General features: G+C 47.2%; 1 pseudogene across 1 annotated transcript; it reads right to left on the bottom strand.

Annotated features, from left to right (window-relative positions):
• Positions 1-19,887: 19,887 nt before the first annotated feature.
• On the bottom strand, positions 19,888-22,760 carry LOC128572636 (glyceraldehyde-3-phosphate dehydrogenase-like; annotated as a pseudogene). The gene is made up of 2 exons (XR_008376216.1): positions 22,746-22,760; positions 19,888-20,689 (listed from the first exon to the last, which is right to left on the bottom strand). The product of XR_008376216.1 is annotated as a glyceraldehyde-3-phosphate dehydrogenase-like (transcript).
• Between the last annotated feature and the right edge of the window lie 533 nt (positions 22,761-23,293).

Raw genomic sequence — 23,293 nt, 5'->3', positions numbered from 1 at the left:
GCTGCAGCGAGAAGCTGCCACCCTCCCCCTTCCCTCGTGCCCCGGGCGAGAACGCCCTCAGCCTCATCTCTAGTGGGGAGGGGATAACTCACCCTGAGCTGGCCTCAGGCACGGAGTTCTGAGAGGGGTGACAGAGGGAGGAGAGTGGCACCGGTTTTCTGGGTCCTCCCCTGAGCGGCAGCAGTAACATAATCAGTGATTTCCACTGTGTGGGGGTCTCCCGCATCTTCACCCACCTCCCTTCATCTCCGTGGTCTGCTCAAACGTCCGTTCCTCCCACAGGCAGGGAGCACGGCACACTCAGGGATTTCACTGGACTCAACATGGGACTCCCTGGCCCCAGCACACTGCCTGCCATTTAGTACTTAGAGGGCACCTGGTTTGCGGGAAAAAGAAAAAAAAAAAAAAAAAAAGAATAGGTAAATAGTAAAATATGCTTTTTTTTTTTTTTTTTTTTTTTACCATTGGAACAAATGCAAATACACCCTGGAAGAAATTTAAAAAGTGCAAATATAGAAGAGAAATCTCTTTTAGGTCAGAACAGATGGGGGTTATTTCTGACCCCACACCAGTCAGAGGAGAAGAACTTGGTGGGGCCTCAGTGGCAGGCGGGGATGTGCCGGGGGTCCCAGGCCCAGATCGGGACTTTCCTGGCAGGTCCCCTTCATCAGGAGGGAGTGTGTAGTGCCCATTTCTCTGCCTTATATAGGGAAAACCTTAATATTTCCAGAGAAAGTGGCGAAGCTAATGAAGGGTGGCCATCCAGGAGGCCGAGAGAACAGGGCTGGTAGCTTGAGACGCCGTGGCATGTCCATGGCATGTCCACCTGTCTCCCTCTGTAGAGACCCGAGCAGGAGATAAGAAAGAGGAGAGTAACACAAGGACTCTCCAAAGTGCTCAGGAGCAGAAGTAGTTCAGATTATGAATATTTTTTATTTTATATTATTTGCATTATGCTTACTGGTTGAGCATTCTAGATCCCCAAATCTAAACTCTCAAACATTTCCCTAAGCGTTTTCTTGGGTCTTCATGTTTGTGTTTTAAGCGTTCTGGACTTGGAGGTATTTGGAATTTCAGATTTTCAGATGTGGGAAGCTGACCCTGCACACAGATTCTTGAATTATGTGATTGTTTATCTTCGATAAGAGTTCCATAAAAAGCAGGTAAAAGAGGGATGATTCATAATAAATGTATTTGCTATTTACTGAACTCTTATTAGACAAGACGTATTGCTCTAACCAGTGTTTTTCAACATTTTTCATCTCACAGCACACTTGTACCTATGCTTAAAGTTCTATGGCACGTTTAAATTATGTTGATCAAAGAAATTATGAAAAAAAGAATGTACTTACTGTGTTTAGAACTTCCGAAAATCATTTAGTTAAGGATCTTTACAAATGTTCTCAGTATACCTAAGATCCTCTCACGCACGCTAGTTGAAAGTCACTGCCCTAAGGGCTGTAAACACTTCAGCTCGGTCAGCCCGGCCCCACACTGCCTGAGGCAGACTATGTGGCTACCATTTCATAGATGAGAAGCCTGAGGGACAGCAGGGCTAAGGTGCCTGCCAAGGTCACAGTGCTGGAGTAATTGGGTGTGTATTACACGGGGCTCTGAAACAGGGCAAGGAGGCCATTGCAATAAAGAAGGAAATCACTGGATAAAGCTGAGCTCCATCCATTGGCTGAGCTTTGACACCATGTTCCAACTCCATAGTCCAACATGTAGCTGGGACATGCCCACACTCCGGTGACTCACCCCTTTCCCTGTCCAGTTAGCAAAACTGACTTTAGTATAACGTTACCACATAACCAGAGTATTTTATCAGAGTGCCCATTAGGAGCAGATACCCAAAATTCTCTCTCCTCCAAGATCAAGTGTCTGCTAGCTCCTTTGGTTAAACTTCATCAGAGGCTGTCACTTCATTGGTTTACTTGTTTATCATTTATCATCATTCACTGGCTGCAGAGACAATCTGTGCTGGTGTTTCACCTGGGCAGGTTGGAATGCAACTGTGATGGTCCTGGATACGTAAGGCTAAGGGTAAGCGGAATGGAGGGAGGCTCTACTGAGGCTGAGCAGGTTCAGATGAGGGGCATGCTGCGAAGCCCCTGGCTCTCCAGCCTGCTGTGGTCTGAAGCTGAGCTGCTCTGCAGGTGGGTCCAGACATCACCCCGCGTGGTTCAGGAGGCTCTGCTGGGATTCACTCCTGTCCCTGTTTCACCAGCCTCGTCATAAGGAAGGGGTGCTCATTCTGAGCTGGTGTGCCAGCTTCATTCCAGGCCAGGCTGCATCTGTTCCTGCCTCAGATTCTGTGGCCTCCTTCTGGAAATTTCTTACTCAGCTCTCCCTGTAACTGGCCCCTCACCATCCGGTGCTTCTGGAAGGCCCCCCTGCAAAGTGTCCCCCTGTCCCTACTTCCCAACAAGTCACATTCTAGTTCTTTCTTTATCTCTTCTTGCTTCTGATTGCACGTCAGTTAGAAGAAATCTCTGACTTGTACTGCTGGCCGATTTCCGGGGTGTAAATTTCCGTGGTGTAAATACTCTCAGCATAGCTGCTTACAGTAGCTTCAAGTTGGCTACAGTGAGGACAGTTATGCTGAAGAGGTTGACCAGCATTACAATATGCCGCTGTTTTCTCTTCGTAATTGTAGACTATTCAACTAGCAGACTCAGGCCATGGTGAACTGAGCGCATCTTACACTGACGAGCTGGAGGGACTTAGGAGAGCTCAAAGATATAAAGGTCACCAAAAATAGCAGGTGTGAAGTGTTTCCTATCTTTTAGGAGCTGTGTTACGCATGTCACGTAGATGACGGCTTTCACTCTTCCTGAGAACTCAAGGAGGTCGGGGTTATGACCGTCACTTTACAGGCAAGACACTGAGAGGGAGTTTACAACACACAACTTCACGTGGGTGGTCAGGAGTGATTCCCGGGTCCCTTTGAAGCCTCAGCACTGGTCCAGTGATGAAATATTGCTTGGTCCATCCGTAGTCACAACTAGATGCCATTCCTACACCTCAGGGAAGCCACGGCTTTGGTGCCACATTCCCATTCCAGCGTCCAGGAAATTCCAACTGACAGGCAGATGGGTCCAGAAGTGCGGCAGTTAAGACGTCTGGGTTGTAAGACTGATTCCCACTTACAAGCTGCGTGGTTGGGGGCACGGTCCCCAATGTCTTGGCAGCCCTGTTTTCTCATTTCTTATATTAGGATAATGTTGGCTTCTCCCTCCTGGGATTGGTGGGAGAATAACAAATGGTGCTGTGCATAAAGTGTCTGCCATGGACCAACTGCTCGATAAATCTAAGCTGCTATTTTATTACACAAGACAGGAGGATAGCTCGTAGCTGCCTGTGACCTTGGGCTCTCATCCCAACTGTATTCTTCACTTAAAACTTGCCAAATCAATGTTCCCACTTACCGGTGTTGCATCAACAAGCCACAGGTGACACATACCTGCTTTCCATGTGAGCCAAGACCTTCCCAAAACAAGCACCTCTGGAGCCCACGTCCCCATACGTGACATGGAGATCCAGTTGAACACTCTGCTGAGAATGCGCCTGTGTGGGGGTGTCACACTCACCACACAATTCCAAATGGGGTCAGTGTGGGGACCGTCCTTTCCACTCTGTAGTAGAGGGTGGGGACCGTTTCCTGTCCTGCGTATTTGGGGTCTGGCCTCTTAGCATAGAGTCCCTTGGGTGTTACAAGTGTCAGATGGTAAAATCTTCTTTTAAAGGCTGACTATATTCTATTGTGCATGTATCCAGGCCATGTTTTTTTTATCTATTTGTGCATCAAGGGAAACTTGTTATATCATTCCTGTCTATAGTGAACAGTGCCACAGTCAGCACGTGGGAGCAGCTCATGCAAACTGCTTGGGGCAGAAGGCAAGGCTGTTCCCCATTAGTGGTGGTTAGTGATTTCATCTTCTTTGGGTACGTAGCCAGAGGAGGGATTTCTCATCACAAGGTACTTCTAATTGTAAATGGTTTAATCCCTCTGTACTCTTTTCCACAGTGGCTGTACCAATCTACATTTCCACCCAGAGTGTACTAAGTAGCCACACAACTATTGGCCATTCTTACGTCCCTTTTGGAGAAATGTTGGTTTGAGTGTTTTGTCCATGTTTTTTAATCGGGTTATTTCTTTTTATGCTATTGCATTTTAAGAGTACTTCATAAATTTGGGACATTTAATCCCTTATCAGATATATAGTTGGCAATGGTTTTTTCTAGTCGATAGGTTGCCTTTTTATTAACATGTCATCATTGTTTTCTTTGGCTGGGAAGAAGCCTTTTAGTTTAATGGAGCCTCATTTGTTTATTTTTGCTTTCGCCGTCTAAGCTTTTATGTAATATTCAAAAACCACCACCACCACCAATGCCAAGGAGATTTTTTCCTATGTCCTCGTCTAGAAGTTTTATGATGTCAGATCTTGTATTTAGGTATTTTACCTATTTTGAGTGGGTTTTGTGCATGGTGTGAGATAATAGTGTAATTTCATTCTCTTGCATTTGGGGACCTGGTTCCCAGCACTGCATGTTGAAGAGACTGTCCATTCCCATTTGTCTCCTCTTAGGGACATTGTTGAAAATTAGTTAAGCGTATTTATCTGGATTTATTTCTGGGCGTTCTGCTCTGCTCCCCTGGCCTCTGTCTCTGCTTTGATGCCAGGACCACACTGATTTGATTACTATCTAGCTTTCTCATGTAACTTTCAGTCAGAAAGTGTGATGCCTCACTTTGCTTATTAGTGACACTTTGTTAAGAAGAGATACTGCTTTGCTTTCTTTGTTCGATAGGCTTTTAAACACCCAAAATGAATGAAATTGCAAAAGCACATTTTCAAGAATTTGAGAAAAACATCTATTTTCATAAATGATGGTCTTTGGAAAAGGACTAATTCAATGCCCATCTTCAAATCTCAAGAAAATTACGCAGGATGTCTGTGAGTTACACAAGCCGCCTGGGGTGGAGGGCAAGCCTCCTCCCTGGTTTCGGTTGGTTCCCAGATGTGTGAGCCCAGTCCTAAAGACATCAGTTGTCCCTCTGGAATATTCTCATTTCCTTTAACCCCCACACATTTGGTTTCATCTTCAACAAGAGAAAATCCTGGAAATCCCGGCATTGTTTGGATTCCTGCCTTGCTAACCTCCCCAGGCCTTTCAGAAATCCCTCCGCCTTGTTTTATACAGGAAGTTTCGGCCGGCAGCTGTACAAATGGCACTGTATTATGTGGGATGTCACCCATTGTTACTGGAACAAAGGTATCCTGAAATAAGAACAAAGGCTCCAAATCCGCCGGAGTCTGGGACCCTTCAGTAGCCTCTCATTATATCTGGGAGGTGATTGAGTGAATTGGGTCACTCCAAGAACATACCTAAGCTTTAGGACCTCTGCCGTCACCAGGATGCCAGCACAGAGCCACACCGGGGCTGCACACGTGTGCACACAGCCCCTGCATACTGCAGCACAGAGGCTTTCTACATAGATGTGGTTACTTACCTCTGTACACACAGTGGGAAAAATGGAGAATGATCTGTAACTCAGTTCTGCACTATTAAAGAGTTGGGAAAAACGTCAAATATTTGGTTTCTCCTTTGAAAATCTTCTCATAAACCATACACATAAGCCTCCTTAAGACCTATATCTGCAAGAGGATATATGCTTTGCATCATGTTAAAAAAGAAGCGATGTGTTCTATCAGACTAACTGGCATAATCAGGAGATGGAAAGTTGTTTGGGGTGTCAGTTCAGCTGCAAACAGATCTCGCTGTCTGCTGTGATCTCTGAGCAGGAATCTCAGAATGTAGAATAATGAACAACGGGCTGTGTGTATGGAGCAAAGCTTAGACCCACTGAAACAGGATGCGTTTAGCAGTATTTTACTTTATCTTCATAGCAAAATCACTCAAACATTTCAAAAATGGCATTTGAGATTACAATCACTGGTCGTTATACGCTGTCTTCCTCTTTCTGCTCTGGGTTGTACAGTCCACCCGAGGAACCAGTGATTTGACACGTAAACGTCTGTCCTCTGGCCACCCTTCTCTGGGGACATTTGGGTCGTATCTGTAGGAAGGTGGATTGAGTCATTTTCTGGGGTGACTGGACTGTGCTTTAATGGACAAAATGAGTCAAGTAAATCCATAGAGGAAATCTGCCCCAATCCCTTTATATTTTATTTTTAAACAGCTCTGCCAAGTATTTACGGCTTCTCTCTTCTCTCATCGAGATAAGTCTCCCTCCCTCTGTAACACAACACAGATGCTCACTCCGGCCCCCTCATTCCTGTCTCCTGGGGTGTCTTGAGAGAGGTTTTCCATCTTCCTCCATGAACCCCTCCTTACCAAAAAAGTATTTGCCTCCAAACTGATACTGTCTTCTGGTTTTCTAGACAAGGTATACTGCAGGTGGATCAGAAACTTTCCTTTCTGTGAGCAAACACCCTCATCTCCAGGTGTGGACGAAGTGTCCTTGAACTACGCCCTGGTACTCTAGGATTAGGGGCTGGGTGGACCCACCACCTGTGACGAACAGCAGCTTTACCCATCAAAGCAGGGTCTCACCTGCTGCTTTTGTTGAAAAGGAAAGTTACCCAGAGTATCAGTCTGATTAAAAAATTAATGTTATCAAATGCTCATTGACTTCTAGACAGAGAAATGTGTTTCTGGGATTTCAGTTAAACAGCTTAATGATTTCATTAGAAGACCCTACAAGAACTCAATGTTATTAAAAAAAAAAAAAAAACAGGATATTCAATTTCTTTGTTATGAAATTAAGAAGTGATAAGTGGATTAAGAGCTGGTCTGTGCGATTGCTATGGACCCTTTGTGAAGGCAGCCTGCAGTTTTTGTTTTTATGTGATTTCCAAAAACATAGAGGGGCCCCAGTCAGGAATCTTAGACTCACAAGTGACAGCAACTCAGCTCGACGTAGATTGAACCTGACGGTTGGGTCCACATAAGGTCTAGACCAGCGGTTCTCAACCTTCCTAAGGCTGTGGCCCTTTAATGCAGTTCCTGTGGGTCACGACCCACAGGTTGAGAACTGCTGGTCTAGACTGCCTTCTGGTGCAGCGGCTCCCAGAGCACCAGCTTCACAGGGACTCTTCTCCCCGTGTGCACACAGCTCTGCTCCCCGTGTGTACACAGCTCTGTTCTCTGTGTGTGCACAGCTCTGCTCTCGTGGGTGGTGGGGATGGTTTCCTTTCACACTTGTTTTCTCCATGTGATGGAAAGGGCGGCCCTGATCTCAGGAGGGAGAGTTTTGAGCTTTATTACCAGTCCCTGAACATTTTAGGGCATTTCTTGGTCCAGTGTGGGTCAGGGGTGCACTAGTGGGCATATGATGCATCTGAAGGGATGTGACACTCTTCGGTGGCCACCCCAGGTCACAGGGTCATCCTTATGGCTGAAAGAAGCTTCTCCCCACTGTGCTGTAGGGTATAGTGAAGTGGCCAAACAAAACCACTGATGGCTGTTAATGATTATGAGAACTTACGATTAATCTTGGTTCTGCTGTTTGTGGGGCAATGTCGGAATTGCTATTCTTTTTTTTTTTTGTAGGGACAGAGTCTCACTTTATGGCCCTCGGTAGAGTGCCGGGGCCTCACACAGCTCACAGCAACCTCCAACTCCTGGGCTTAAGCGATTCTCTTGCCTCAGCCTCCCGAGTAGCTGGGACTACAGGCACCCGCCACAACGCCCGGCTATTTTTTGGTTGCAGTTTGGCAGGGGCCAGGTTTGAACCCGCCACCCTCGGTATATGGGGCCGGCACCTTACCGACTGAGCCACAGGCGCCGCCCCGGAATTGCTATTCTTAACAATTTCATACCATGAACGCAGGGTTCCAGACCTGGCCCTGCCATGGCAGGATTGCACATAAGGATTTTACAAGGGCTGCCACATTAAGATTTTTAAGTCTTATCTGAATTAGAAAAAGTAAAGCTAAGAGGACCAGCCGGGACGCAGAGTGTTGACTTGACCACCTGCTGTGGGTTCTTGAGGGGAGTGTGGGAAGAGGTCACTCCAGAAATGCATTCTGGCACTTCCGCTTAGAGCTTTGGACCCAAATCCAGACACATTCCCCTGATGAGCTCTGCTGGGATTGGCGTGAATGTTTACAGTCCTTTCTTCTCACCCCCTGGCACCTGCCATCAGACCCATGTTCTGTGCTGGTCTTATTAACCACCTGGTGTGAATAAGGATTCTATGAGAAAGAGAAATGAAGGGCTTTCACCCCACGTGGGTCTGTTATTTTCCTCTGGCAAAGCTTTAGTCTCTGCTATCACATGATCTGTGAACGTAATTGCTGCATCCTTTCTCTCACTGGCACGACTCGGCTCTGTGTAGGCTGTGGACTGAGCCTCTACTAGAATCCAGCTCAGGCCTGGCCTGGGATGGAGTCATCAATGTGGGGTATGGTGACAATAGGAACACCCAGGGACGCCTGCCATCTAGAAAAGCAACTGCTCAGCTCCCAGGCCGCCTGGACAAGCCAGTCAGTGACTTGCCTTTGGGAGGTGACAGCATTCCTTTTCATTTATGGGTCAAAATAAAAAAGAATCATGTAGCATCAGTTTCCAATGTGCAAACTGATTGTACAGTAAAGGTTAATTCATAAATGAGTTTATGTTTCCACGGGGAAAAAATGTTTCCCAAATTCCAAAGTTACAAAAGGCAGGTAGAAGCCACTGTTTATGACAAAATTAAAATACTTCTCATTTGTAATGTGGAATAGCAGACAAAAATATTTTTGTGAATAGAGAGTATTTCCTCTGAGGCTTAAATATTAAATAAAAGCATCCGACACGTTTCATTTAACACCGAATTATGCAGAGTAAAATCTCACCTCAGTGTCAGATTACCCCTCCCACCTGCTGGAGGATGGTTCTGACCAGCGTGACCACCTCAGGGCCTTGGTGTTTGCACCCAGGGGGCTGCAGTTTCAGAGACTGGGAGGAGAGTCCCCGCAGCCTGTACAGGTGCTGAGGACAAGGGCCGAGCTCCAGGAGCTGTCGGCACCTGTGTGGGGCAGGGCGGAGCTCTGAGAAGCAGGAGAGGCCTTCAGCTTCTGGAACGTGGAACCCAGATGGGCCTCCCATGACGAGAGCAACAGGGTCAGAGAGCCACACTGGTCTGAGGACCCTGGAATGTGCTGGATCCTCCGCACACGGGATCTGGGGGCACAGGGACAGACAGCAGCAGTGCCACAGGGAATCACTCCTGACTTAGCTCACGCTGGCTCCAGAGGCTGCTCTCTGCAGCGCCGTCCATCACAACTGAATCCTGACTTGATACTGGTGTCTGACAGAGAGGGCGCATTTTATGGCCTCCAGGTACTCCTCTGCTTATTTCACCTTCTTTTGGTGTGTCTTTTCTCCTAGCTGGAGGAGAGAATCCCCCTTCCTCGGTGATTCCTGTGTGAGCGGGGTGCGTTCCAGAGAGTTTCGTGAGTGCAGGGGTCTGGAAGGCGTCACGAGACGGTTACGGACAGACACGCGAGGAGGAATGTGACGAGCCAAGATGCTTTGAATTGTGCATCATCCTCCCCACAACTGTCTTTCCCCCAGACTTCTTCAAATCTCAGGTTTGATCACCAAGAAGAGACAATTGTTATTGTTGTTCCCCGTAGTGAACAAAGAACCACCAGCCACCTACCGTTCTATGCACCTCACGTGGGTTCTTTAATTTTAGTTCAAGTACCCCAGGAGGCAGCCTGGTCCCTGACAGTGGGAGTGAAGAGCGCAGGGCCTGGCATCTCTGTTCATCTCAAAACTCTGGGTTTGGGGTAATGAGACGGGACCACGTATCTTCCTTTTCACAGAGAGACCCCCAGGTTTAAGTTGTCTGAAGCATCACTGACAAACTTGGCCAATGGTGATGAAGACTGTTAATCCACTGCGTAGCTTTCCCAGGCATTCTGTGCAGCATTACCCTTTCCAAAGAAGTAACAGGTCACCAAAACTGCTGTCTCCCCAACCCTTTCTCCCACTTCCCACTGCTCTGCTCCAAATGATTCCCACACGTGAACATCATTTTGAGAAAGGACCCAATGTGATGTGTGACATTGTTTTCATTAGAAACAGAAGGAAAAATGCTGAATTTTCAGTGCTCAGTGCTAGACAGGGGCCTCTCACACGGTCGGTTCCTCATTAGACCCTGCAAACCATGAGCAAGCTTTTCTTTTCTATGTAAGCATCTCCCTGGCTTTGCTTTTAACAAATTCTTGTGGGTGAAAAGAAAGCTCACCGGGCAAACTGGCAGGTGTCAGAGATGCAGCCCTGCCCAGTGGTGGGTTTGGCTTCTGCTGCTCTTCACGCATTGGTGAAGTTGCAGGTGACAACACGTGTCCACCCATTTAGCACGGGACCATAAAACTGCTCTGTGCATTTAGAATGTGAACCATAAAACCACTGGGTGATAAAGTGCCAGCAACCCAAGAAAGTGATTCTGGTGGCCTCGTGATTCCCAGAAGCAGCGGTACTGGCTCGGGGGCACTGCCTGGTAAGCTCACAGCCTCAGCCCCAGCCTGAGCGGGAGAAAGAACACGGACCTCTGTCCCCAGCACAGAGCACGGACCAGGAAGTGTCCCCTGCATGCGACGGGGGACTTTGCAAAGTAGTGGAATAATGATGCCAATCTAGAAAGCCCAGAAAAGGTGCTAAAAACCAGGTATAAACTTTCAGGAACACAGAGTCGTACAGGGTCTAAGTAAGTTCTCTGCGTTTATATGTCATCTATTAATCAAACCCCCAATAGGCCGTAACATATTTATTTGAAAATAATCTATTTATGGGGTTTTTTTACATATACATGTGTTTACTAGGTTTCCATTTTTTGCTTTCACAAAATTAAAGAGGCTTAACATTTAATAATATAGCAATGTTTAAGATAAGGACTGGAAACAAAAACCTCGTAAAGAACGAAATGAACATAAATACATTCAGAAAAGGAATCAGACAATTGCTGCATCGAAATATTAAGCAATAATAATAACAATGCAAAGACAGTCACATTCACATTGTCAACTAAGAGTATTTATTTTTTTTTAACGTAGGGATATACAAAGATAAAAGGGGTTTTTGATTACACTGAGATAATTCCTGCCAACATGTTTTTCATAATTAAAAATAAGTTAGCTTCACCCAGAACATTTAAACAGAATAGATAGCCATAAAATAAACCCTTCTGTTTGTCTTTCTGGAAATGTTTATTTGTTCTTAACATTCCAGAAAAATAAATGCATACATCAGTGTGTGTGCACGCTGGGACACACAGGCACACACATGACAGGAGGTCTTCAGTCCAGCGACACTTATCTGTAACAGCCCATCTTCCCGAAGCTCCGTTGACTGTGCACATCGTAGCTGGACGGCCTGCTGGAGCCTGGGTTATGTTACTCACTTATTTGCAATTCCATAGAGACAGTTTTGTCTTGGCTTCGCCCTGATTTCTTTGCACTTTTCAATGAGTTTATAATGCAAAAAAGAACAATACATAAATAAATATATAAAGGTCATATCATGCTTGGGACTAAAACAGTTATCATGTATGAAAATTCTAAAACTACCGGCACAGACAACAGTAAAAGAAAAGTTTACTGAATACATATTTATTTCTTTTAATACTGAAATTATCCCCGTAATAGATTGGCAACATAAGCACAGGTTGATTCCATGTGTGGCTCATGTATCATTACACATATTGTAAAGATATATCACAATGACGTTTAAAATATGCAAATGCAATTTACCCACCTACTGACTTCGTAGTCAGTCTGCCTGTGCCCTGCCTGACACAAAGGTAAGATGTGTGAATTATGACAGGTGTTATTCTAAACAGAGAAAAGAATGCTTGCAGAAAAGGAGCCACCACGCGTTACAAATATGGCAGATGTCTTGGCGGTCATCAAAATAAAGGGCTTTCTGTAGCTAGTAGGTTCCCAAATAAATACAGGGCCCCTGATTCTTGCAAGTGACTTCACCCAGGAAGATGGCTTTGCAGGTGGAGGGAGCTGGGAGGAGCAGAGTCGAAGGTGAGCTTTTAAAATTCCACACGTACTTATCCTTCCATAAGGTGACTTGCTCTCCTTAGGTTCCAGAAGACTGGTAACAACTGGGCCTTACTAGAATAAAAAAACAAGACCAATTTTGTTTTATCTGTGTAGAAAGAACTATATGAACCGTGAATTACAATTAATCAATTCATGTTGAAATCATACTTCCTTCTGGGGCTGGAAAGACAAATCTGCTGGGTCCCAGAGTGGAGGAGCTTCCCCTACACATCATGTTCAGTTTTCTCAGCTCACTTTTCTTGACCACAGTTACTGAAGTCTGCCTCATAATGAATAGGGTGTCCTGGGAGGGGAATTGGTGGCTTTAGAAGGAAAAAAGAGAGATGCCTGCAGCCTTCTAAGTCCCTTGTGCTACCCTGCACCTCTTGGGCTTCGGGGACCCTGCAGAGAGTCCTCACCAGCCTGAGGACCGTCATCAGATGGGGACCTTTGACCTTGAACCTCCCAGCCTCCATAACTGTAAGAAAAAGATTGAGTTTCTTATAAATCACCCAGTTTCAAGTGTTCTGTTATAAGCAACAGAAAACAGACCAAAAGATTTGAGTTTAACTGTGGGAGACTCTTACGTCTTAAATGACACAGTAGGTACTTTTCTCTAGAAAGTTGGGAGCTGCGCCACTCACTCTATTAGTGCCCTGGGTTGTGCTCTCACTGAGAGAGAAGAGGACTTGTGGTCTGAAGAGTGGGGTTAGTGAGATATTCCCCAAGGAGCCGCTGGGGGTAGATGGTTAAAGAGGGAGAGAGGGGGCAGAGGGGCCTCGGGAGCACAGGGCACAGCCCAGCCGGGGAAATCACCCAGGTCAGGGTCTTGCTGAATTTGAAGGTGAGCTCTGCAGAGCTGCTGAGGCAGCATCTGTGTGCTGAGTGAGAGAGGGCAGGTCCCATGAGGTGCAGGCGTTGTGCAGGCCACCCCGAGGTGGGTAAGGCAGCTGCCTACTATGGTTGGACTCTTGGGGCTCAGAGGGTCGAACGACTGGCCCAGTCACCGATGTTGCAAGGACAGCGGCAGAAGATGAAGCCAGGCTTTCCTGATTCCAACGCTGCTTCTGCGCCATCAGTCAGCTTTCTGTTTCATTTTCCCAGACGTGCCTCATGACACTGGAGAAACAGCGAAAGAGTGGCAAGGTATCTTTGGGACACGGACGCTGGGCCAGCCCAGTTCTCTGTCAAAGCGAGTGGTTCCCATACTCCGATTTCAACACCAGAAGATGCGCACTCAGCCGAGAACAGGGAGTCCAGGGCCGGCAGGCTCCACACCTCCGGGAGGACAGTGTGGTCCAAGTTGCAGTGTGCACACCGTTTCACAGGCAGCTGGCACCAGCCCTGTCTCTACTGTGTTAATGAAAAGGTCTCAGATCCCGTATGGCTGGAGATCTTGGTGGCTTTATTTCCTCTGGATTGCATTTGAAATAGCCTGCTTTCCCCCAGCTATAAGTGACAGATTAAAAGGTGGAATTATTTTACTAGCTAAAGTTTCACTCCAATACTGGAGTGAAACTGGAGCTACTGGAGTTCCCATCACTAATCATTTAACTGCCCATAAGCCTCCCCAAACCTCAGGTTCATAGGTAGCTACTTCTCCAGTTGCTGGGTCCCGAGGGTTGCGGGTGTTAGCTGAAGGGCGCCCTGTTCTAGAATTGTCTCCAGACAGCTTCCCTTCCTTGGGCATGAGCTCTGTAGAGAGAGGGAACTAGCACATGGCATTTTAAAACCACTAATCTCTTTATGCTGATTGACGCAACTTCTTGTTTTTAGCCTTTAAACATTTCCCCGCATTCTATTATGAAAACAAAAAAAGAAGGCAGGAACATGTACCCTATATATATGTACATGTGTTATGTATCCCTAATCATTAAAAATTAAACAAAAATAAAAAATGGAAATATGTGAAGCTTCTTCAAAGAAACGAAACACCAGAGCACCTGTCAATTTACAGACAGAAGCGCTCAGGAAGGTCACAGCATCCTCCGGTGCTGACTGTTCACCCGGCAGATGTTTGCTGCAGCTCTGGGAGATGTCAGGCACGATGCTAGGACCTGGGAGGGCAGAGAGAAGATGTGCTCCAGGCCCTGAAGGAATTTATGGAATTGTCAGATTCGGCTACCCGTGCGCTTGGAAGCCGGCAGCAGGAAATACTCGGGGCTTCTGTTCTCATTTTCTCTGAGGCCTGCTGACCTCGGACTGGCCTTGTCTCCGCCCTTTGGCATCCAGTTGACCCTCCCCAGGTCTCTAACTTCTTCACATCTACAGAATAATGTCAGTCAAAACATTCTGCATGTTTATTCATACTTCTCAACATGGAAGATGAGCTCTCTGTGGTGTAAAAACTTACCTACAAATCACATGACCAGTTGTAATCCTGAACACAACAGTATCACTATGGGAACAATCTTGACATTAGGGCAAACAAATGACTTCATAGACTTCCTGTCAAGTAGCAAACACCAGGCATGTCCCTCCCAGGAGAAACTGGCATGGATTTTTCCAGGGTGCTAACAGCTTCAAAATGTCTCCCAAGACACCTTTTACCTGGAATTACCACCTGGGGCCAGTGGAACCAGGTAAAGGCCAAAACTTGTCATTTGAGTGAAATCCCCAGGTGGGAAATTCTTCCACAATCAAATGACAGAGCTCTATGACTCTGCCTGCAGTTTGGCCAAAGACACTTCATAAAGAGAAGACGAGATAATTGTTGGCAAGAACATCCGTGTGGATTTAACTATATCTGATGTAAAAATCCACTCGGAAGACACAGGGACCCACAGCTCTGCCTTGGCACGGAGCCCCTGTGACGGAGCGCGGGCCGGGGGCAGGGGGTGGGGAGGCACTTGCTGGCCACCCCTTCCCCATTCCTTCCTCTCCGAATTATTTTTACTTTCTGTTTGAATTGGCTTGGTCTTATTTTACCCCAAACAGTCCTTTTAGTCATCCCCTGATAGAGCTGGGGATGCAGTGACATCCAGGCTACCCACACTCCACAGAACTCAGAGCCGAGGCTTGTTGGGACTCACTTGACGTCAAGGCTGACTTTTAAACTTGCCAGAAAGGCGTTTTTCGGGGAGCACTCCGTCCACACCATCACTTTCCCTCTTCAGACAGCTGCTACTGGCTGCTGGATTTCCTCAAACCCACTAATCGCATTTCTAAACTTAGTTCAACACACACACGACGACAGGGTGCTTCAGACACTGGTATTTGATTTTTTTGTTAAATCAACATATTTTAAATTATCATTATATTTTCTTTCCTTCTTGCTCTATTTTTTAAATTAAATTAAATTTTATTTTATTTTTGACAGCCCACTGGTCTTAGAAAACATATTTAGAAATCATCTGGTTCTTTCTTATCTGAACGGCATCTATTTAGTTACTTAATGTGCTTGGATGAAGTATGCCTCAGATCGCAATAAAATTTTATTTTATTTGAAAGCCTGTTTCTTGCTCGTTTACACTTTTAATTTAGAGTCCATGGGAATCTCTAAATTTGCCTTTAGAACCCACATAATCATCTAATAATACCTCTCCTGACTCCCACTCTCTGACACAAAGTGACTTTTGAAACATTTCCATCTTCCCTTTCTATTTAGTGAACAACACTCCACTTTTTTTCCCTCTCTCTCTCTCTCTCTTTTTTTTTTTAACAGTCTGTCATGGAGTATTTGTTTACCAACTGTTACTTTTCTTGGATCAAATCTATTTTTGAAGAGTGAAAAAGCAAACAGCCGTTGGAAGCTGGCAGGCTTCATTTTATTTATGCATGAATAACACAAATAACTTGAAAATGACCTAGCCTGTTTTTCTCAGATTTAGATAGGAAAAAAAAAAAAGAAAAAAAACTGCTTCCGGGCAATGTTTATGCCAAATTGTTCAGGCCAAGTTTCCAGTTTCGCTGCCAACTGGGTTTTACAGCCAAGTCGTAAACCTCGGGTAAAAGCTGCCATGATGGGAAGTGCACCAGGGCTCAAGCAGGGCACCTGGGGCAGATGTAAACTCCTGCTGTGAGCAACGGTCTAACAGGAACAGGAGGGGAGATAGGCCGGCCATAAAACGTTTGAGCCATAATGCGGAAAAGACAGAAATGATGACATTTCATCTCTGAGATCCCATCAGAATCATTTGGGCATTTTATGGATTTTCTCCGCCAGGGCTGCCGAGAGGCTCTGCACACAGAACCGGCCCCCCTGTGGCCCAGCGGCTCTCCAGGACTTTTCCTTCGTGTGTGTGTGTATGTGTGTGTGTGTGTGTGTGTGTGGCGGCTGACATCTCAAGCTCCCATGCTGTGTCTTCACCTACCTTCACAAGGCGCACAGGGGAGAAGGAACATCTCCTTTTCAGATCAACTCAAAACCGCCCAGCCCCGTGAACAGGCTGCCTGGCTACAAGCTGTGTCCAGCCTATTCTTGTAAAATCTGAAAGACATCGCATTCCTCAGGCACGTCCCGTCCAGATAGCACATACCTCCTGAGACTTCTAGTCCTCAGGGCTCCCCATTTCCTTGGAGCAAACCCCACAGTGCTGGTGGGAGCCTCTGGAGACAGCAGGTCCTACCCGCCTGCCAATAACCTGCCGTCCTCCTGCTGCGCCCCTGTCGGGTTCTCAGGGGACACCAACCCCTCCTGCTTCGGGAACGTCCCAGGCTGCTCTGCCTCAGGACTTCAGGGGTTCCCTCCACAGGGAAAACCATTCTTGCCTCTTTTTGGCTGCTCCCTCTCACCCACTCAGCCTGTGCTCCCTCAGGCAGGCATCCCCCAAAGGCTGCACCAAAAACAGCTCCACCTGCCCCATCTCAGTTCTTCGTGGTGCTAGGCATTTTCTTCACCATGTGTCTGAAATCATGTTATTGCTTATTAACTTACTTACTTAGTAATTAGAATGTGAATGGATTAGCAAATCAGTGTGTAAGAGCCTGAATGTCTCCTACCATTTCTTAGCCAGGGAGTATACAGGATGCTCATACACATTAGTCGAATGCAATAAACATTTGTTGGACTAACTTCTCCTATTCACAGGACAAAATACCCCACGCTCAGAGCAGAGCAGGGCAATGGACACTCAGTGGCTCATAGTTGAGCTCCACCAGCAGTCAGACTCAGGCTCCAGCCACAAAACCCAACATAAAGGGTCCTTGGGGGACGTCCTCTAGGTGCTAAGGGTTGAGGAGGTGCCCAGCAGGGACACAGGGCATAAGGGATCCCTTGCACTGTTTGTGACTGACACTGTCCTGCCAGGCATCAGTCATGGCACAGCCAGGAAGAGAATGGGCATCCCATCCAGGTAACACTTACCTTTGTGAGGGGAGCCTGCTGGTTCCTTTTGTGTAAAAAGCCAGGCAGTCCTGGATGCTAGGAAGTTTGGAGAAGGTCATTTGCTTTAAGAAGACTTACTTGCTGGGCAGATAACTGTAAACAGTGCTTACTTCTCGTGAGTAAGTGACGTCCAGTGCTGCACAGACAGCTCACTCTCCTGGATAGTCCTGAAAAACTCAGAGCCAAAGGCTGAAGAGGCTCCAATCTCGGGGGACAGCAGGTCACTGCCTCGAAGCCCTGCTGGGGCAGGTGCATTGCTGGGAGCCTCTGTTTCACACACCACCAGGCATGGTCTGAATGTGCCCCCCAAAGTTTACACCTTTCAATCTTCATCTCCAAGGTGATGGCATCAGGACATGGGGCTGTTGAGAGGGGGTTACGTCAGGGGACAGGGATCTCCTGTTGGGGTCAGGACCCTCATACAAGAGGCCCCCAAGGGACCCTCCACCTTTGAGAACACGAGAGAAGGCAGAGCCGTCTGTGACCCAGAAAACATCCCCACCAGACACTAGGCCTGAGGGCACCTTGGTCTTGGTCTTGCTGGCCCCAGAATTGTAAGAAATAAATGTGTTGTTTAAGCCACTCAGCCTATGGAGCTTTGTCACAGCAGCCCAAAGAGACGGGACACCAGGCCAGCAGCCCTTATAGCACAGACCATGACCCGTCGGGGCAGGCTTAGGACAGAGCAAAGCACTAGAGCAACACGGCAGCCTGTTGCCCAGTGATCCAAGGCAGCCCCACAGTGCAGGGACCGTCATGTGTGATGTGGCTGCTGTCAGAGAAACCAGATGTTCCTGAACATATGCAGTCGAGCCCCTAAGTGACCCCCCCAGTCAAGACAGAGGTGGTCACCACGAGGACCCAGGCCCCCTGCACTGATATGTGTACATGGGGTACGTGTCCATCTGTGAGAATTAGGTCCAGTGGAGGTGGCCAGTGCCGGGAAGGGGTTAGCTACGGGCTTCTACTGTATTTCCGTTTTCTCAGTGAAGTGTGAAGCTGGTTTGTGAACCATGTGCGCACACGTGTGGGGAGTGTTCCTGCCTGAGCCTCCAGGAGAGAGGAGAAGCCGGAAATGCCACGGGCTGGGGGTGCCACATGGCCCCCGGGACTTGGGGCTGTGACTCCAGGTGAGGTGAGTCTTCCCATCCCATGACTGAGTCACAGGTACAATGGGGTGTCGATGGGATTCTGACCAGAGTTGGGATTCTCCAGGTGAGTTTAACCAGAAAGAAGGGGGACAAACTAAGATGGACGATTCCCCAGGGAGGATCTAGTTCACAGAGTCACAGAGATCAAAGCCACAGGGGCTTGGAGAAGACTGAACGTTTTTATTGTTGATGACGTTTCCATCACATAAAAACCAGTGGATAGGTGGCCAAGACCATGTAGGGCAGCTCCATTCCACAAGATACAGAGACACTCAGACTATGCGGTCTTGAGGGTGTGGCCCTGACTCTCATGGTCTAAAGAGGCGCCTGGAGCACCTCATCACATTCATGTTCCAAGAAACACAAAAGGAGACACAAAAAGCAAGTGGAGGGGCAGTGCCTGTGGCTCAGGGAGTATGGCACCAGCCCCATATACCGAGGGTGGTGGGTTCAAACCCAGCCTCAGCCAAAACTGGAAAAAAAAAAAAAAAAAAGCAAGTGGAGAAGACACATTCTCAGGGACATTCCTAGAAGCTGCTGCAGGACACATTCCTTAAGTCCTCCTTCAACATAGAGCATCTGGGAAGAACAGCATTCCAAGGACAGGGAAGTCCTGGTTCCAGCACTTTGAGTCCCAGAAGGGAAGTTCTTAGGGGCAAAGAGACCCATGGACACTGGTAGGACTCGTGAGCTCAAAGACATGAGCGTAGGAGAAACGGTGTCTCCAAGCTGTCCCTGGGTTTTAGACTGAAAGAATTTTGGATTCATCTCTGTTGACAGCTAGCTAGAGACTGGGAGAAACTTCAACCTCATTCAGCCTTCATTCAGCAGACACTGATTCCATCCCTATAAATGCAGAGCTGACTGGTGGGTTACGTGAATATCCCATTCTGAGTCATGCCACAGAACAGAAAGTCATGGGGTTTTCTTCGACAACTGATTTGGAGGGTGTTTCATGCTTTGCAGGGCTTTGAAACTGGTGTGTAAATGAGGTTCAAGTTTCTGAGCAGCTCTCGGCTGTCAGAGGGCCTCTCTTCAGGGAGCATTTGTCTACCACCAGGTGCTTCTCCAGTTAGCACCCACCAAACCTCAGGGGAACTTGGAGAAGTTTCCTCTGTGTTATTTATGAGATTTGTGCCAAGCTCCTACTCCCGCTGTAGCTCCTATCTCTGGAGAGGACGGAGCATGCCAACAAAGCTGTCACCGAGGAGCAGTCATGCAACCCACCAAAGTCAGGCTGCTGTTGTCCACAGTGGCTGAGACCAAGGTGACCAATCTTTCCCTTGCTTTAGCTGAGCTGCTGCCAGTTTCAGCACATCTTAGGCCTTTTCTTTGTTTTTTCCTAAAGGTATGTCATTTTGGCAGCCTTCTCCAGATGGCAGGTGAGGTCAATGATGGACATGTTGGCAGTGGGGACCTGGAAGGCCATGCCAGTGAGCTTCTCTCTCTGCTAAAGGATGACCTTGCCCTCAGCCTTGGCTGCACCAGTTGAGGCAGGGATGATGTTCTGGAAAGCCCTGTGACCATCACACCACAACTTCCCAGAGGGGCCATCCACAGTCTTCTGGGTGGCAGTGATGGCATGGACTGTGGTCATGAGTCCCTCCACAATGCCAAAGTTGTCCTAGACGACCTTAGCCAAGGGGGCTAAGCAGCTGGTGGTGCAGGAGGCATTGCTGACAATGCAGAGGCTGTTTTCGTACTTCTCATGGTTCACACCCATCACAAACATGGGGGGGCATCCACAGAAGGGGCAGAGATGACGACCCTTTTGGCACCCCCCTGTAGGTGAGCCCCAGCCTTCTCCATGGTGGTGAAGATGCCAGTGGACTCCACAACATACTCAGCGCCTGCCTCACCCCACTGGATTTTGGTGGGATCTCGCTCCTGGAAGATGGTTATGGGATTTCCATTGAGGACAAGCTTCCCGTTCTCAGCCTTGACTGTGCCATGGAATTTGCCATGGGTGGAATCACACTGGAACATGTAGACCATGCAGTTGAGGTCAGTGAAGGGGTCAGTGATGGCGACAATATCCACTTTGCCAGAGTTAAAGCAGCCCTGGTGACCAGGCGCCCAATACGACCAAAGCCGTTTATTCTGACCTTCACTGTCACCAGGGTGCCTTGGGGATGCGGCTGACACTGCACAAAAGAGGCCGCTGTCTGGTGAACCAGAGGACCAGAAAGCCCCCCAAACTATCTTTTTAATAAGAAAAACATTTTAGAAATTACCTTAAATACTTAAAGGCATTTTCGTAGTTAAAGAACAATTCAACAAAGTTAACCTGTCTTTTCAATCACTGCAAAACAGCTTAGTTGATAATTATGTTTCTTCATCTAGAGGTGGTTACTTTTGGAATTGCTGTTGCTCTTGTGTGGAGCATAACATTAAACACCTTTTTGCAGAAAAAGCCTCCAGCTTCCTTTTTTTCCCCCTCAGATAATATGGGGTGAGTTTTAAAAGACGTCAGGCACATAAAATGTGATCTCTTTTTAACACTTTAGAGGGGGGTCTTCCAAAAGAATGAAGCAAAGGCAAAATAAAAGAACTTTTTTTTCTTTAACGTTGTAAGCAAACTGTACAGGTGAGCCCTGCCAGGCTGGTGGGATTTCTTTCTGATTAGATGACTGAATCCTATTTTTGGATTCCCTCCTTTCTCTGGATCCATTTTTACTTGTTCAAAAAGAAAAATGGTCTGCGTGCCTGCCAGTGCACACAGCATCCCAGCTGTAACAGCAATCTGAAATTTAGGCCAGGGAGAAACTCGTCTTTCATTCCCTCAGCAGCACAAGGTGTGAGGTGTTTGGCGTTAGCCCTGCAGCTGCTCCTGAAACCAGATCTTTGGGCACCTGGGGTTGCCGGACCCCCTGTGGTACTGATGGGGTCTCACCATCAGCACTGTCTTCTGACCCTGCCCCTCAATGCAGCTCTGCTCGAGCCTGTCTGCCTCCGATTTCTAACTCTCAGGAAAGCTTCAGGGAAGGGACCCTTGAACCTTCAGCAGATCTTAGAGGGGCTGCTAATTGGGTCTGGAACAAAATCAAGAAATCCAGATAGCAAGAAGAGGGCGTCGAGGCCAACAGGGAGAGGGCAAAGATTCATGCTGCACCTTTGATAGGCTTTGAAAGTTACCTTTCTGCGCTTACATTTTGAGCAGATAGGAAAAGAAAGGTGTATAAACTTTTACAGATGGGAAGAATGAAACACAGGTTTGCTGTGAAATCTAGGTACAAAGAACCCCCAGTGCCTGACGGCACCGATAACCCCAGTGCAGTGGGCTTTGTAGAGGGCAGGAGGTGCTGGTCATTAGACAGTGCCCTGCACAGCACGTGGGAGGGCCTGAAGGGCTGTAAGCAGTCCTTTCCTCAGGGGGGTTGTGTCACCCCCCCTGTGCTGCAGGCCCTTCCACCCTCCCTGCAGTGACTTGCCCCAGCCCAGCTCTGCAGATCCATCAGTGGAGGTCCAGCCTCTCTGCTCGGACATCGCTCCTGTATCTGCTCGCCTTCCCCATAGATTTCTCTACCAAGGGTGGTCCCACCTTGGAGAGGCCCGCTGGGGCAGAAGGGGAAGAGGAGGGAACCAAGCAAGATGGGTGCTCTTACCATAACCCAGGCAAGCTGCTTTTTTTGTATTATTTTATTTTATTTTGGCTAAAAGCAACTCCTCTTTACCAGCTTTGAATTTTATTGCAAATGTGCCCTGCATATAAACTCTTAAAAAAAAATAAGCCTGGCTTAGGTGTGCACCAAACCTCAAGAAGGAAATGACATTTGCTGGGGTCCCCGGAAGAGGGGCAAGGCGTGTGGTGGTGGAGGTGGTGAGAAACCCCCGTGTGCGGCTCAGAGAGGTAGCTGTGAGGAGCCGCCTCTGACACCCAGGCAAACCTGCACGTGCTCTGGGGCCTCATTTGCTTACTGTTTTGAATTTATTTAAACGTTGTACATATTTCAGGTACAAGGCTACCCACACACTGTGCTAGCTTTGAATAGGTCCTATTCCTGACACAGCTAACATTTCAGTGAGATAGAAGCTTCCATAAATAATTATAATGAAATATGAGATGCTGTAAAGACATTTATAAAATTATATAGTCACAAAGCAGAACTTAATTACCTATTGTTTCCCATGTCAGAGGAACTCCGAGTGCTACGACTAATTTTGTTATTAGTTTAAGCTAAAGGTACCAGGTGAATATACCTGGGGGCCCCACATGGTGTGAATCCTTAAATGCCACATTCTTAGGTTTGAGAGGATGGGGTTTTGGATCCTGGATCAATCACCTACTGGTTTTATAAACTTTTTCTTTTTCCTTTTTTTTAGACAGAATCTCACTGTGTTGCCCTCGGTAGAGTGCCATGGCGTCACAACTCACAGCAACCTCAAACTCTTGGGTTTAAGCGATTCTCTTGCCTCAGCCTCCCAAGTATCTGGGACTGCCTGCCACAACGCCCGGCTATTCTTTTGTTGCAGTTATCTTTGTTGTTTAGCTGGCCCGGGCCAGGCTTAAACTCACCAGCCTTGGTGTATGTGACCAGCACCCCTACCACTGAGCTATGAGTGCCGAGCCTGGTTTTATAAAATTAATCAAATTGCTTAACCTCTGTGCCTCAGTTTAGTTTTATGCAGAATGTAGATAATAAAAAAAGGGCTCAACTCCTAGGTTGTTCTGAGAATTAAATTACTTCACACATGAGAAGCACTTTAATGCCCTGTCTCTAGCAAGACCTTGTTCAACTTTAACTCTG

The sequence above is a fragment of the Nycticebus coucang genome, chromosome 20 (genome assembly GCF_027406575.1).
Source record: "Nycticebus coucang isolate mNycCou1 chromosome 20, mNycCou1.pri, whole genome shotgun sequence".
Taxonomy (NCBI): domain Eukaryota; kingdom Metazoa; phylum Chordata; class Mammalia; order Primates; family Lorisidae; genus Nycticebus; species Nycticebus coucang.
The sequence above is the reverse complement of the archived record's forward strand: the minus strand, read 5'-3'. Positions and strand labels throughout refer to the sequence as shown.